At 48.9% G+C, this 12,403-nt stretch overlaps 1 pseudogene; it reads right to left on the reverse strand.

The window, feature by feature from the left end:
- Positions 1–12,286, reverse strand: LOC111182942 (E3 ubiquitin/ISG15 ligase TRIM25-like; annotated as a pseudogene).
- Positions 12,287–12,403: the final 117 nt, after the last annotated feature.

The following is a 12,403-nucleotide window of genomic DNA, read 5'->3' on the forward strand; positions in this document are numbered from 1 at the left end:
TATTGGCCGCCACCTACGCCCCCGGGCGCTGCTTGAGGGTGACCGAGGCACCGCTGCTGACCATGACTGCGGGGTAGAGCGGCTCCAGGAAGGAGGCCAGGAAGCGGTAGATGAGGCTCACGCCGCCCGCCACGCCATAGGAGAGGCAGCCGGCGCCGCAGTCGAGCGCCACGCCGAGCGTGCGGTGGTAGCCGCCGTGCAGCACCGTCTGCGTGTTGTGTGCCACACGGAGAACTTGAGCGAGTCCCACTCCAAGCACCACTGAGTAGGGGTTGCGGCCTAGCAGGTAGATGATGTTGCGGCGCGGGCGGCCGCTGAGCGGGGGGGATGCGGCGGTAGGTGACGCCCAGGCACGCCCACGAGTTGGACACCTCGGCCTCCCACTAGTGGCAGCCCTCTGCCAGGCCGCGCGAGCACAGCACCTGCGGCCACTGCTTGAAGCCGCCCGGGAAGGGGCCGCCCGCGGCGAAGGGCTCCAGGAGGATGCCCAGGTTTAGCACCGAGTGGGTCTCCTAGAACAGGAACAGCTCCTCACTGGCCGTGGCGGGGTGGAAGTTCAGGCTGCAATAACCTGGGGCAAGGGGGATGGGAAAGGAGGCCAGGGTCATTGGCCCCGGGCGCAGAGCGCTGGAGGCCCGGAGGGGGGAGGGGCCGAAGCCGCATGGCTTTTGCACAGAAGTCACCAAATGCTTCCACCCCCAGCTCCCAGAAGTGGCCCCTCTATACCCCCCTCTTTAAGTCTCCAACTGTGGCCCCCTGGGGGTGCTGACATAGTCCGGAGGAATGCTGAGTTGGGTGCTGTCCAAAGGTCTGCCTTCCTAGAGAAGTTGCGAACCGAGAGTCCTCCTATCTGCCCCCCTCTCCCAAAACCCTAACATAATCTTTTTTGTTTGTTCAGGGCACAAGATTGAGTGGGACTGAGGGAGGGTCAAGAGCTCCTGGAGCAGGTCACTCAGAAGGGTTCATCAAAGGCAATGCAACCTTAACCCTGGAGATCTCAGAGAAATCACCAGTGATTTCTTAGAGAATCACTTGGCCCCTAGCCCAGCCTGGGAGAGGGGCTGCAGGGACATTAAATGAAAAGGGAAACTGGCTGAGGTAGAAATGGGCTGGGTTGTCCAAGCTGGCTTGGCTAAAGTCCAGGGGAGGTCGGCAGGCACCCAGCTGAGGGCAGAGGTTGTGCCATATCAGGGCCACAGGGGGCTGCAGAGCTGGCCTCTGGGTAGTAGGTGAGGCCTTGCCCACCCATGGGGGTGGGACAGGACGGCCTTCTCCCCTTCCTATCAGGGCCTTGGAGTCACGGGCCAAGTCCTTCTGAGGTCTCCAGCCCAGAATGCGAGGTCAGGGCAGGAGAGAGCTGGCACCTCTCTGGAGCCCTGGCCTGAATGGAGGTGGGGCTCGGTAAGTCAAGGCACCCAAGGGCCCTGTTCCTTTCCTTCCCACCCCTGGGGCTGGACCCCAGTACTGAGGACTCACACTTGAGAAGTGTTTCCCTGTCCACAGCTGGGGGCAGCACCTCATATGAGTTCCTCTTGATGCCTGGGGAAGATGGAGGGGCTTTGCTGAGGACACTTTCACAGCCCAGCATCTTTCCAGAGAGAGGCATGGGCTTCTAGGAGGTTGAGTTACCTGGGGAAGGTGCACACAGACAGGCAGGGTTCTCTACAAGTGCCTGGAATCCCAACCGCTGCCCTGTAGGGCCGGCCCACACCCAGAATGCAGGTGAGTCTTCAGGGGTCCCAGGCAACCAGGTACTAACCAACCCTTCAGGAAGAGCTGGTTGATGAAGCTGAGACCCACGTCCACCAGCCGGGTCCGGAGCTCTGCCAAGGTCTCTGGCAGCAGGAGGAAGCTCTGCTTCTCCTTACACTTGGTGCTCATCAGGGGTTCCATGCAGGCCGGGAAGTGCTTCAGCCTGGGGAACTCCTGCGTGCAGGGCGGGGCTGGCAATACCATTTGTTAGCCAGGCCCCAAGCAGATTCTAGGAACTCCTGCTTATGCCAGGGGCTTAGCGGTCCCCAGAACCATGGGGCAGGTGGAAAAGCTGCCCATGTTCAAACCTGGACCTCTTTCTCCCCTCCTCCCGGTTTTCTGGACATCTTAGGTTAGGGATGTTAAAGGCACAGCCACTGTGGCCTAGTGGAGGTTGTGATGGGCGTGGGGCAGAGGTGGGGGTAGGGTGGGGCCTTGCCTGCAGAAATTGCTGGTGGCTCTGGTTGGCGAGCAGGGTGTGGAGCCAGATGCTGTCCCCCCTCCAGCTTCAGGAGGCGGTTGTGGCTCTGCTGGATGGAGCCGCCCAGCTTCCCCAGGGCGGCCGCCTCCTCTTTCTCCATGAAATCCAAGACCTTCATCTGCATCTGTTTGACCTCCTGGATGATCTCCGAAAAGCAGGCGTTCACCTCATCCCGAGCTGTCTGGATCAATTTCTGGGGGGTGGAAGGGCGTATAGAGAGGCATCTCTGGGCCCCAAGCCGGTACCGCCGTTGTCTTCTGCTTAGGCATTCCGTCTCTGTCCTCCTGGCCTCACCCCATTCCCTCCAAGCCCTGAGAGGTCCCCTCAGTCTGGGCTGGGGCTGGGGGTGGACCAACCTTACCGAGAGAAATGCCACCTGGCCCCGGCGCTTTTGGCTGTCAGAGGCGACGACCGGCGTCTGGCTCTCCACTTTGGCCTGGACCTTCTGAACCTTGACCTGGGGTGAGAGGGTGGGGTGCAAGAGGAGTGAGCCACTGATTCAGAGAGGTGCCCCAGCAGAAGCGCTTCTGTAAGCAGCCCCACGTCAAGCCCAGAAGAGACGGACCTCTTACATTCTTTGTTTTTTTTTTTAAAAAGAATCAATTTTATTTAGTTAGTTATTTTTTGGCTGTGCTGGGTCTTCGTTGCTGCGTGCGGGCTTTCTCTAGTTGCGTTGAGCGGGAGCTACTCTTCATGGCGGTGCATGGGCGTCTCATTGCGGTGGCTTCCCTTGTTGCGGAGCACGGGCTCTAGGTGCACAGGCTTCAGTAGTTGTGGCTCGTGGGCTTAGCTGCTCCGCGGCATGTGAGATCATCCCGGACGAGGGATCAATCCCATGTCCCCTGCATTGGCAGGTGGATTCTTCTTAACCACTGTGCCACCAGGGCAGTCCTCACCTCTTACATTCTTAAGAGGTTTGAATGAGAATGAGGATGGACAGAGCGGAAGGGTAGATGGCCCAGGGCCACCCCTCTTTTTTTTTTCTTTGGCCAAGTGGCATGGCATGCGAAATCTTAGTTCCCCGACCAGGGATCGAACCTGTGCCCCCTGCAATGGAATTGCGGCGTCTTAACCACTGGACCACCAGGGAAGTCCCTGAGGGCCACCCCTCTGCTCCTGTTCTCTCACTCCCTGAGAGACTCTCTCCTCGTTCTTAGGTATCAGGTTCTTTGTCCCTGACAGTGAGGACCATTGGGTTTCAGATCACAAGAAGCTGCTGTGGAGGGTTCAGTGACTTGAGAAGCCTGAGAGGCAGTGGGGCGAAGAGGAGCCCATCAGATATGGAGCACCTGGCTCCCTGGGCAGCGCTGCCAGGCCCAGGCAGCATTATGTTTCCAAGTTCCACATAAGCCTTTAGTCTCACCTGCTCCAAAGGTGGGCATTGTCATGTTTTACAATCTACTATAGGACAGTGCTATTCCAAGGGCCTGTCTATGAACTGTTGCTGACCCACAACAAAAGAAGAAGCTCCTGCCAGACTGTAAACCAACGCGCTGCTTCCTTTGTTGAGAAAGTCTCGCTACGAGAAAAGCATCAGCTGAACTGCAGAGTGCGATGAGCTGGCTTACATTCCGGCACAAGCTTCATTCTTGCCAGGGACCATCAACAGGTGGCTACATTGGAAGAGCACAGTTCTAGAATATACATGATAGAATGTCTAAAATATAAGTATTCCATTATAAAAGCAATACAAATACAGTAAACAAAATTTTAAAATAGAAAAACGGGGGCTTCCCTGGTGGCACAGTTGTTAAGAATCCACCTGCCAACACAGGGGACATGGGTTCGAGCCCTGGTCTGGGAAGATTCCCACCTGCCACGGAGCAACTAAGCCCGTGCGCCACAACTACTGAGCCTGTGCTCTAGGGCCTGCGAGCCACAACTACTGAAGCCTGTGTGCCCTAGAGCCTGTGCTCCGCACAAGAGAAGCCACCGCAATGAGAAGCCCATGCACCACTATGAAGAGTAGCTCCCGCTCGACACAACTAGAGAAAGCCCGCACGCAGCAATGAAGATGCAGCGCAGCCAAAAAATCAATCAATAAATCAATAAGAAAAAAGGAAGGGATTCACCCAACTGAACATGACATGTTTGTATTTTGATATGTTCTCTTTCAGCCTTTCCTTTTTCTGTGCAAAAAAAATTTTAATAGGATTCATCACAAATAATTTTGGATCCTTATTCATTCAACTTGCCATCACTTTTCATGTCCTGGCAGGACCCTCGTGACCATCTTTTTTTTTTTTGGCCACGTAGCACCGCATGTGGGAGCCTCGTGCACAGACCAGGGATGGAACCTGTGCCCCCTGCAGTGGAAGTGTGGAGTGTCAACCACTGGACCACCGGGGAAGCCCCATCGTGACCATCGCTGTAATGGCTGCATAACTTTCCTCCGAGGAAAGGGGTGCCCAGAGCTTCTGAGAGACTTTCCCTTTCCGCGGAGGACTCCCGAGTGCCCTGGCTCCTCCCCTCCCCCTCCCCCCAGCCCCCCAGCTCCGGCCTCACCTCCTTGCCGGCACACTCCTCCTCCAGGGGGATGGTGTCGTGGTTCTTGTGCTCCTTCAGCAGGCAGGCCCCGCACACGCAGCAGCCTTCCGTGCGGCAGTACAGCCTCTGTAGCTTGCGGTGCTTCCGGCACAGCCGGCTCTTGAGGTACCACACGGGCTCCAGCAGCTGGTGGCCCTGGAACACCTGGTCCTCGAAGTGGCTGCGCAGGTGCTTCTCGCACAGGGAGGCCATGCACCGCAGGCACGACTTGACTGACTTGAGCTCCTCTGGGGCACAGAAGTCGCAGGGCATGTCTCTGGGCCCCCGACCAGGTTCTGTGAGGACCCCAAGGCCTGGCCCTTAGCCTGGGTGAAACAGGTCACCATCTCCTCCAGGATGACGTTCTTGCAGAGGCGAGGCCTGGAGGGGAAGCTCTCTCGGCACTGGGGTCAATAGAGCGTCTCTCCCACAGCTGCCTGGTGGTCCCAGAAACCCTGGAGGCAGGTCCTGCAGAAGTTGTGCCCGCAGGCGGTAGTGACCGGGTTGCGGAACACCTCCAGGCAAATGGGGCAGAGGACTTGGTCCTCCAATGTGGGGAGACTGTTGTTGTCATTCATCAGGAACTGGCCTTGGGGAGGTCTTGAGGGCTGGGTAGGGGGCTGCAGGGCTGGGACTTGGTCCTGGACTGGCCCTGGGAAGATAGAGCAAAGCTGTGTTGAAGCCAAGGCAGGAGTGGAGGGGCCCTTTGAGAGACACACCAGTTCTTCTCTCGGAAGCAGCTGTCTGCCCACGGGGTACAGGGACTGTGCCATCGGTCAGCCCACATGGGGGCATAAATTGGGGCCTGTGTTCTCCTTGTCACTGTTCTAATTCCTGGACAAGAAGGTGGATGGGAGGAAGAAGACACATCGTGACAAGGGAAAGGAGCCACTTCCTTGGAACTTCAGAAGAAAGGTCAAAACACAAGTACTTACGTGAAACTCTCTGTATGTCAAGAAGAGCCAGAGGCTTGGCAGCCCTATGGAGGGAGGAAAAAGAACCCTTGGGCGTTCAGGCGTAGGGGCCTTGCCCGCACTTCACCAGTGCGGGGAGGATCCCCATCAGTCCAGTGTGCCCTCACCCCAGCCCCTTATATCTCTTGAGGTTTGATGACCACCTTCTCACCTTTCCCTTTGGCTGCTGTTCTGCGGTCTCCCCATCAAGTTGGCCCCCCTCCTCAAGACTGCCTGCAATTTTGCTCCCTGATGTCACAGTTCAACCGTGACCAGCCCCAGCATTCTGCTTCGGATGTCAGCAGGGCAAAAGGTGTGCCACCGGACACGCTGCAATGCTGATGCGTTCTGCCCGCCCAAGAGATTCTTTGCTCCAGGGGCTTCATCCCAGGAGGCGGAGCCACTGCTGCACCTGGGGCCCCTTGCAGTGGACTTGGGGGACTCGCATTACCAACCAGAGAGCGAAGATGGCAACTAAGTGGCAGTGGGATCTTGGGCAACGGGTTTAATCTCTCAGGACCATGGTTCTCTTGTGAATCAACAGGGCTGTTGTAGAAGATACTTCAAGGCCCCTTGATCTGAAGTTGAGTGAACCAAACACTGACTGGTCATCCTAAAGACTGTCGCTTCCCACTGCGGTTCTGATCCTCAGAAGGAAAAAAGGGATGAATGAAGCGGAAGACTCTTTTCACTCTGATGGCTTCTTGTCAGTGTTTCTGTTTCCCAGTCCTTCCTTCCAGCCCAACAGGATACATGCCCTGAAAAGTTTACAATATTTCACTCTTTTCCTCCAAAAAGTTAGCTTGATCCCACTTATTGGATAGGAATGGTAAACAGAAGGCATCCTTTTCTCATTTCCTTACCTCAGAGGAAACATTTTCAGCATTTTTCCATTAAGTATGATGTTTGCTGTTAAGATTTTTGTACATACCTGTATCAGATTCTGCAGACTCCCTTTCCTTCCTGGTTTGCTAAGAGATTTTATCTGGAAGCGTTGTTGACTTTTATCTAATTCTTCTTCTGCATCATTTGAGATGATTATAAGCTTTGCCTCTTTTATTCTGCTGATGTGGTGAATTTATATTTATTGATTTTCAATTATTAAACGAACCTTGCATTCTGGAATGAACACTTCTTGGCCATAACATGCTGGGCTTTTTATAGATGCTGGATTCAATTTGCTACTATTTTCTTAGGATTTTTGCAACTATGATCACGAATGAGATTGGCCTGTAATTTTCCTTTTATGGAATGTCCCTATCAAGTTTTGGTGTTAAGGTATGATAGCTTCATAAAATAAGTTGGGAAGTGTTCTTTATCACTTACGTGGAATAATAAGATTGATATTACTTCTAACTTAAATGTTTGGTAGAATTCCCTGGTAAAACCACCTAGGACTGGAGACTTCCCTGGCAGTCCGGTGGTTAAGACTCCACGCTTCCACTGCAGGGGATGCGGGTTTGATCCCTGGCCAGGGAACTAAGATCCCACATGCCGCTCAGACAAAAAAAACAAAACCAAAAAACCCCACCTAATGGAGAACAGTATAGAGGTTCCTTAAAAAACTACAGATAGAACTACCATATGACCCAGCAATCCCACTACTGGGCATATACCCTGAGAAAACCAAAATTCGAAAAGAGTCATGTACCACAATGTTCACTGCAGCTCTATTTACAACAGCCCGGAGATGGAAACAACCTAAGTGCCCATCATTGGATGAATGGATAAAGAAGATGTGGCACATATATACAATGGAATATTACTCAGCCACAAAAAGAAATGAAATTGAGCTATTTGTAATGAGGTGGATAGACCTAGAGTCTGTCATACAGAGTGAAGTAAGTCAGAAAGAGAAAGACAAATACCGTATGCTAACACATATATATGGAATTTAAGAAAAAAAAATGTCATGAAGAACCTAGGGGTAAGGCAGGAATAAAGACACAGACCTACTGGAGAACGGACTTGAGGATATGGGGAGGGAGAAGGGTGAGCTGTGACAAAGCGAGAGAGGCATGGACATATATACAATAACAAACGTAAGGTAGATAGCTAGTGGGAAGCAGCCGCATAGCACAGGGATATCAGCTTGGTGCTTTGTGACCGCCTGGAGGGGTGGGATAGGGAGGGTGGGAGGGAGGGAGAAGCAAGAGGGAAGAGATATGGGAACATATGTATATGTATAACTGATTCACTTTGTTATAAAGCAGAAACTAACACACCATTGTAAAGCAATTATACCCCAATAAAGATGTTAAAAAACCCCCAAAAAAACCCACCTAGGCCCAGAAAATCTTTTGTGGAAAGGTTATTAGTTACATATTCAATTTCTTTCAGAAATTATGTTGTCTATTTATTCCTGTGTCAATTTTGGTAAACGGTGTTTTCCTAGGAATTTGTCCATTTCCTCTAAATTTAAAAATTTGGGGGGTATAAAGTTGTTCATAATATCCACTTTTTTTTATTTTTTATTTTTTGGCCGCACTGTGTGACTTGTGGGATCCTAGTTCCAGACCAGGGATTGAACCCAGGCCCTCGGTAGTGAAAGTGCAGAGTCCTAACCACTGGACCACCGGGGAACTCCCTGTCCACTTATAATTTTTAACATGGCATGAAATCGGCATTTTAACCATTTTGGCGTACAGTTCAGTGGTATTGAGTACGCTCACAATGTTGTACCACCATCACCACTGTCTATATACAAAACTTCTTCATCACCCTTAACAGAAACTTTGTAACCACTAAGCAATAATTTCCCATCCTCCCTCCCTCCAGCTCCTGGTAACCTCTAATCTACTTTCTATCTCTATGATAACTCTATCTTTCTATCTCTATTCGATATTTTGTATGAGTGAAATCATACCATATTTGTCCTTTTGAGTCTGGCTCATTTTACTTAATGTTTTCAGGGTTCATCCGTATTATAGCATGTATCAGAATTTCATCCCTGTTGATGGCTGAATAATGTTCCTACTGTCTCTATATAAACACATTTTGTTTATCCATTCTTCTGTTGATGGACATTTGGGTTGCTTCTACCCTTTAGCTATTCTGAGTAATGCTGCTATGAACATGGGTATACAAATATCTGTTTAAATCCCTGCTTTCAGTTCCCTTCGCTATATCCCTAAGAGTGGCACTTATAATCCTTATAAAGACTGTAGGATTTGTAGTTGTGGCTCCCTTTCACATTCCAGATATCCTTTGTATTTTCTTTTTTCTTGATGAGATAAACTCTCTAGGAGTTTATGCATTTTATTAACCTTCTAAAAGAATCAGCTCTGGGTTTTGATGGTTGTATTGTATGTTTGTTTGTTTTTTATGTCATTGATTTCTGCTCTTCTCTTTATTATTGCTCTTACTTCTTTGGGTTATTCCTTCCTTTTACTTTCTTTATGTTGAATTTGCTTTTCTAAGTTCCTGAGATCGTTGTTTATGTAACAATTTTTAGCATTTCTTCCTTGTTAATACATATGTTTTCCCATTTAAGTACGACTCTTATTGCACCTTATACTAAAGAGTATTATCATTATCATTCAGTTCAAAATGTTTTCTGATTTCCATTGTGATGTCTTCTCTGACCCATGAGTTATTTAGAAGCACGTTGCTCAGCTTCCAAAAATACAGATATTTTCTAATTATCGTTTTTTATTATTGATTTCTAATTTGATTCCACTATAATCAGATGTTATGCTTGGATTTAAATCCTTTGACTTTTTTAAAGACTTGCTTTATGGCTAAGAGCGACACGGTCAATGTTGGTAACTTCCACATGCACTTAAAAATTCAGAACGTGTTCTGCAGTTATCTGATGTAGTGTTCTACACATTTCAGTTATGACATTTGCCAATCACATTGTTAAAAGCATCGGTATCCCTATTGGTTTTCTGGTCCTTTTAATACTAAAAGATGTGACAAAATTCCTAGTAGTATTATGGATTTGCCTATTTCTCCTTTTAGTTCTATCAATTTTGAGGCTAGAACATTAGATGCACACAAATTTATAATTATTATGTTTTCCTAGTGACTTGTTTTACCATTATTGATTTTTTATTATTCAATTTCCTCCTTCCTATTATCTGGGTAGTTATACTTCTATTATTTGGGGGGGTAGTTACATGAGAAATTATGACATGCATCCATGGCTTATCAAAGTCTAATGTTAAGCGTTACTTTAATCTTAAATAATGCAAACCCTTAGAATTCTTCAACTTCATTTACCTCATCCCAACTTTTACTATGGTTGTGTATTTTCTCTTTATATATTTTAAAACTATAAAGTGCTAAGAATGCTTAAATGGTGTGTAATCTATATATCTATATATATCAATCCATGTACTTACCATTTTAATTGCTCTCCATTTTCTCCTGTGTCTCTAGCTTCTGGGGTCATTTCCTTCTTCCTGAGGAACACCTTTTAGTATTTCCTTTAGTACAAGGTCTGCTGGTGACAAATACTCTCAGGTTCTGGTTGTCAAAGTTGCTTTTATAACATCTTCATTCTTAAAGGATATCTTCATTAAGGATAGAATTCTAGGTTGGCAGCTATATTCTTTTCAGCACTTTGGAGATTTAATTCCACTGTCTTCTGGTTTATATTTTTCTATTGAGAAGATGACTGTCAGTCTTATTGCTGTTCCTTTGAAAGTAACCTCTTTCCCCTCCCCCTTCTGGTGACTTTTAAGATTTTCTCCATATTTTGTTTTCATCCATTTTGTTATTTCTATGTGTGTTTTTATTTATCCTGCTTAGGACTTGTAGTGATTCTTGAATACGTGGCTGCCTTTAAAAAGGGGCTCGATTCTGGCTCAGCATTTCCATCGCCCTGCCTCTGCCAGGTTCTTTTTTTTTTCCCCCTATTTATTTATTTATTTAAAAAACTTATTTATTTATTTTTGGCTGCATTGTGTCTTCGCTGCTGCACGCGGGCTTTCTCTAGTTGTGGCTACTCTTCGTTGAGGTGCACAGGCTTCTCACTGTGGTGGCTTCTCTTGTTGCAGAGCATGGGCTCTAGGCCCGTGGGCTTCAGTAGTTGTGGCACGCGGGTTCAGTAGCTGTGGCTCGTGGGCTCTAGAATGCAGGCTCCGTAGTTGTGGCACATGGGCTTAGTTGTTTCGTGGCATGTGGGATCTTCCCGGACCAGGGAATCGAACTCGTGTCCCCTGCACTGGCAGGCGTTTTCTTAACCACTGCGCCACCAGGGAAGCCCTCTACTATTTATTTATTTATCTGGCTGCGCCAGGTCTTAGTTGAGGCACATGGGATCTAGTTCCCTGACCAGGGGTGGAACCCGGACCCCCTGCATTGGGAGTGCGGAGTCTTAGCCACTGGACCGCCAGTGAAGTCCCTTTGCCCAGGTTCTGATGAAGCTCCCTTGGCCACTACAGCGGCTGCTTGGCTGTTTCCTCCCTGCCTCCAGCATTCCCCTCTCTCTCACTGTTCCAGGCATGCAGTGGCTGTGCAGCACATGGCAGCAAATAAGTGGACGTTTGCTCGAGCCCTGATAGAAGTGACAGAGCTGAGCATCACATCCTTTCTGCACCTGCCAACCACACCCTTCTCCAACTTCAGGGTCTAGTTCAGAACTCTGTGGAGCCTTCCGAATCCTCCCCCCTCCAAACACCTGCTTACTATCCATCATAATTGCACAAAGCAGGCATGTTCTGAGGATGTTTAGCTCTTTGATTTGCCAACTGTGAGACGGTGCACATGCAAAGGTTATCAGAATGAAATGTGAGTAGAGGCAATAGCCCAAACTTAGACATAAAGTGATCCAAGAATATCCAAGGGAGCTTGCTCACAACTTCCTTACAAGTAAGCTAAGAAATACAAACTATTGGTCTTCTATTCATTTTGTGTTTTGTTAGAATTAACAGAAAACGGACCAGTTAAAAAATACTCAAATTTAGATATGAGTTAGATTTTGAGCTGCCAAATTTGACTTGGGGAAAATAAACACAGAGGAGGTAAGAGTCACAAAAGCAAGCCCACGAGGGCAAAAGGTACAACTCACAAGGGCAAAAGCGCATGGAAAACAATGATCTCAATGAAAATATTTTTACGTGAAAATGAAAATAGAAAAACGATTGAATTGCATTGTATAGAAAACTGACCAAGGAATTAAACTGGCTAAATAGAGTAACAGTTCACTCCAGGGGAAAGCTTCACTGATGAAAATCCTTCTGTGTGGCGTGATTCTTATTAAAAATTTAGCTCTGGGCTGCCACCTGGGCTTTATGACGGAGCGGATTCAGTCAAACTCAAATAACCTGTTGTAAACAGCGCCGTATGGAGCCTCCAGCAAGCTCCAACAGGAGACTCACCATGCAGACTCCAGGGTGTTGGAACAGACCCATGACTCCTTTTACAGATAACTCTTCTTCTGTTGAGGAATAGCTCCAGCTACCTAATCAGGGGAATCAAGTGACCATGTGGCCTGTGCTGCCCATCACAACCCACCAGGCCAATCTGAGGAGTAATTAACACAGCCCAGAAAGAGATGTGACTGTCTCTCAGACCTGGGAACAATGACTGTTTGCAGTGTCTTGTGTTGCGGGGAGGATACGATCATCTTTGCGTAAAGAGTAGTTGCGTCTTGGGACTTCCCTGGCGGTCCAGTGGTTACGACTCTCCGCTTCCGCTGCAGGGGGGCGCGGGTTCGAGCCCTGGTCGGGGAACTAAGGTCCCA

Source organism: Delphinapterus leucas, chromosome 19 (genome assembly GCF_059928025.1).
Source record: "Delphinapterus leucas isolate spDelLeu-1000000601 "Yukka" chromosome 19, BTC_Dleu_Yukka2, whole genome shotgun sequence".
Lineage (NCBI taxonomy): Eukaryota > Metazoa > Chordata > Mammalia > Artiodactyla > Monodontidae > Delphinapterus > Delphinapterus leucas.